Consider the following 5,000-nt stretch of genomic DNA (forward strand, 5'->3'; position numbering starts at 1 on the left):
ATGATTCGGGGAGGGCCATGTCACCTAATTTCGGAATGTGGAAGTACGTAGATGATGTTTCGTTGTCAGACAACCTTTGTAAGGGTAGCTTATCATCTTCCCAGTCTACACTTCACTATATAAACAGCTGGGCCTCTGACAACTGGAAAAGTTTTAACGCTAAGAAATGCAAAGAGTTGCGTTTGTGTTTCTTCAAGGAAAAACCCCAGTTATCCCCCTTAACAATTGATGATCAACCATAAGAAGTAGTAACCTCACATAAGGTCCTGGGGCTTCAGAACGACTTAAAGTGGAACAAACATATCGCATCAGTAGTTGCTAAGGCATCGAAACGCTTACATAAGGGTTGTGTCGCAACAGCTGACCTACAATCACTGTCATAAGTCGTTGGAACACCCACCCCCTTTCCCCCGTTCAATGTTGCATAGCGCAATGCACCCAAACTAACTGTTCAGTACGTTTTAGTTTCTAAGCAACATTGAAAGTGGGAGAGGGAGGGATGCTCGATTAATCCCGTCAGTGTGCCAACATTGTGTCACTGATTGTCTCTACGTGATAAGGTGTAAATTTCATGTAACGATACATGGCAGTCAGTACTGGAAGGTTCGTGTAAAGATGGCTGTGCCAACATGCCACGTTTTTCGCCTCTTAATTAAAGAATAAAAGTAATAGGGGTATATGCGATTCCCATAGTATTCAGCTTATTAACCAAAGATTTTGATTCCTTAAGATGGTGTTTAGAGGATATGTCTCCGCTGAGATTAGAGCGACGGTCTTTCAACTACGAAGGAACACTGATATGAGCCTTAGAGCCATAGCAAGGGCTTGCGGAATTTCAACGACTTCAGCTTGTAGGATTTTAAAAGTGGGAATCCGGAGAATTTCATCTTGCCCAAAAAGAATGGGACGCCCGCAAAAACTAACTGCCCTGCAACAACGTCTCCTGATTCGAAACGTCAGGAAACTGAAAAATGAAAATCCCAGTTTTTCTCTCAGAGATTTAATGCGGGAAAGTGGGGTGAGCAGTGAGGAGGTTTCCGAGAGAAAAGTGAACCGCTTACTTCAACGCCAAGGATTCCACTATTTGCAGACGCGAAAGAAAGGACTATTGACTAAAGATGATATGCCAAGGCGAGTTACATTTTGCAATGTAATGAAAACAATTTATGATGGCGACATTTGGACGAGGCAAGTGGCATTTTACTTGGATGGGGCCTCATTCGCTTTCAAAATGAACCCATTAAAAGTGGCAACGGCACCTAAAGCAAGAATTTGGAGAAAACGAGGCGAAGGATTAACGTTCGGATGCACAGCAAAGGGCAGTAAGGAAGGAACTGGTAGTAAGCTAGTGAAGCTTTTTGTAGCTATAACCTATAGTGAGGGGGTAGTTCTTTGTGAGTCATATGATCACCTAATGGGTAAGTTTTTCGCTACTTTTATTGAAAAGCATTTCCACTCATTATTCCTCAAGGCGAACAAAAATGGAAGTAGGTTGTGGCTGCAAGATGGGGAGGGATCCTTCACAAAACAGTAGAGCTGCAAAAAGAGCGATGGAGAATTGTAACTGTGATATGTCTCTAATTGATATTCCTCCCAGAAGTCCAGACCTTAACCCTATCGAGATTTTTTTCATTTAGTGAGAGTAAGACTGAAGGATGATGCCTTACAACTAAAAATAACTAAAGAAACCTTTGAAGAATTCAAAGCCAGGGTAATACGCACTATTTACAGTATTCCAGTTAATATAATAAAAAAAACTACCGCTTCAATGCCACAGCGCCTTCAACAGATTATTGATAACAAAGGTTGCCGCATTAAATATTAAACAGGATACAAATTTTCTTAATAGATAAAGATGTCTCCTAATGTGAATTAGCAATGTAATGTTGAAGTATCTTAATATAATGATGTACAGCCTAAAACAAGATCAACACATGAGGGAGTGAGAAAAGGTTGTAATCTGTTTTAAACAGGTTACCATTGTAACCCGTCGAAAATGATAAAGTCAAGTACTGTGATAACCTTTTAAAAACTCATCGGGTTACAATGGTAACCCGTTGTTTATTGCATAACAGTATACAGCGGAAATCATTATGATGTACACTGAAGTGCTACACTTCTTAGGTGTGTAATCTTTTTTTTTTTTTTTTAATTAAGGAAAATAAGTATTTACTCATTGCTTTTAGTATATTGCGTTTGTAATTTACTAGTGATTTTGGTATAGTATTTAGGAGAAGGCTGCACGCAGAGTAATAAAACGTGGCAAATTTTAATGGTACACTAAATCAATGTCATTGCTGGGTTTAAAAATGTTCTATAAATAACTGTCAATGGATTTAATAGAAATGTTTTTCCACAATTGGCTGGACCTTTGAGAAATTTTGCGAAATTTCCTTCGAAAGCTTCTTGGAGAATTTCCATACGCGACATTCGCTGACGCCTTAACGTCTCCTCAGATTTTTCAATCTCCCACCCCGTCCTGATTGCTTCCTCGACTGCTTTTTTCCCTCGGTTGACAATGAACTGTGCCAGATCTGTTTTCCCTTCCATTTTCTGTCTCTTGGCAAGTGCAAGGAGTTCCAAGTATGTTTTGATACCTTTGGAGACAGAAATTTCGGAAAAGTCAAACATGGTAAGACGTGCTGGTCGTTTTTGCTTTTTAGAAGATGATCTTCTTGCAGAGCTTTTTTCGCCGGACTCTTGGCCTTCAATTTCTTGTTCGTGTTCCCTTTCTGCAGCCATAGCCTCGCTAGCAGCTGTTGTCGCGGGTGGAGGTGTGTTCCAAAGATCAGGGTGATTGGAAGACATCACAACATCGTTATCCTCCTTGATAACTCCATGCAGTGTAATAGTTCACATGACAATTCGAGAAATGGACATTAATTCCGTATCGTGTATGAATAAACTGCCGAACCGACAACCATCGTCTTGGTCTTCGAAGTTTAATGGCCATATGGAAATGAAATCCCCCTGTTTGATGGAGCTCGAGACAACACGCCAATTGCTGAACTGTTGATTCGTTGGAAACTTGTCGTAACCGAAAGGCCTCTAAGACAATTTCAGCAAAAGGCTGTCGAGAAGATACTTTAGTAGTATCAGCTTGACTATACATTATAAGGTAGACACGTCTTACTTCTCTTACTCCTAATTCTACTTGTGATGACTGTTCAACTACAGCGCTATCCATGTTTTCTATGTTTGAAAGCCAATTTTCATTACTGTAATCAAATCTCAGACCACCTGCGATGTGACACGATGCGTTGCTACGTACAATAGCATGATGCGTTGCTATGCGTTAAAATGAACTAACGTTTATTTAAGAAAACATGAACTTTACAAAAATTCAGTTCCTTACAAGTGGTATTCAGTGCTTCCAAAGGCCACACAACAATTTTCATAAAATGGTTGTGCAAATTCATTACAACATCAAAAGAATACACACTGGATATCTTCAGACGTACAGCAACGTGACATGATACTTTATTATTCGATATTTTATTCAATAATACAATCACTGTCATAAGTCGTTGGAACACCCACCCCCTTTCCCCCGTTCAATGTTGCATAGCGCAATGCACCCAAACTAACTGTTCAGTACGTTTTAGTTTCTAAGCAACATTGAAAGGTGGGAGAGGGAGGGATGCTCGATTAATCCCGTCGGTGTACCAACATTGTGTCACTGATTGTAGTCTCAAGGTGTCTTTGATACGTTCTATTTTGGAATATAGCTGGATAGTCTGGCATTATGCTCTTCCTTCCTATCTGTCTGAACAGCCCGAAGTCCAGAAACGAGCTTTTGGTATTTTCTTTCCCAAACAAACCTATAGAAGGGCATGTGAACTTGCTGAATGCCCAAGGTTGGACGTTCGCCGCAATAATCTTTGCATTAGAACTTTAAAGAAAATTGATGGGGAGGGCCCTCTCTCAAAGCACCTGACAATGACGAGGGTGAGCGCGCATGGACATACGATGAGAAATGATACTCATAGAACCCTATATAAGTGTAGAATGGAGCGGCTTAAAAAAAGCTTTTTTCCTGGTGCAATCATTTCTTTTAAGAGTAATATTTAGAATCTACATATTTATGTAATTTTTAAATTGTAAATACACATTGTAATTCATTTTTAAATGCGAAAATGTGTTTTCAATAAATTATTAACTATTAAGTTATTTTCCCTAGCCCTGCCATGATATGGATCAAATTCAAAGAGTCGTATTTGTGAGTGAAAACACTATATCACCACGAAATTCCAAAAATTGAAAGAGGAACTTTGTGGTCTCTTTTGTGGTGACATCATTTGAAAACAGCCGCTAAAGGCCACACCCATTTTTCCCCCACACTCAAAGTACCCTGAAGCACAGAATAAGGGACGGACCATTATGAAAACTAATTGACTGGAAACAAAATGGAAGGAGTATTTGTGTCAGAAAAAATCCGTAGCAGTCAAAAGCGTGAAAAAATTGTATGTCATTCCCCTCCCCAAACACTTGTTTGGTGAAAACGCACGGAATTTCTTGAATTCATGACAGCCAAGTCTAGGAATCTAACTATAGCTTATAGAGCTACCAATGAATCCCAGCCTCTCAAGAATTTCAGTTCTGGGATGTCAATCCAGATGCTGCAGACACCATGTTGTTCGAATGCAACCGAAACTGAGGGGTAGTGGGACAAGGTTCTCAGAAAATGTCAAGTGATATCTCCAGTCCAGGTTTAGCCTCAGAGTAGAAACTGGCAGAAAGTCTGATCCAGGTCAGGTGTCAGCGCATATGAGAATTGCGAAAAATCCAGACGGTACAAGAAAATTCTCGAGAGATGAGTGGCTAACGAAAATAGAAGTTCAAGCCTTTTTTTCCCGACTTGCTGCAGCACAGAGGAGACAGTTGACGCCAGCAGAAGTTATGGGAGATGAGGGAGGCGTTTTACTGGAGAACAAGCTTGCACTGCTGGAGAAAAGAACAAGGATGAAGATGTTCAAGAGGTTCTGTTGCAAATAGAAGTG

Source organism: Montipora foliosa, chromosome 9 (assembly GCF_036669935.1).
Source record: "Montipora foliosa isolate CH-2021 chromosome 9, ASM3666993v2, whole genome shotgun sequence".
Lineage (NCBI taxonomy): Eukaryota > Metazoa > Cnidaria > Anthozoa > Scleractinia > Acroporidae > Montipora > Montipora foliosa.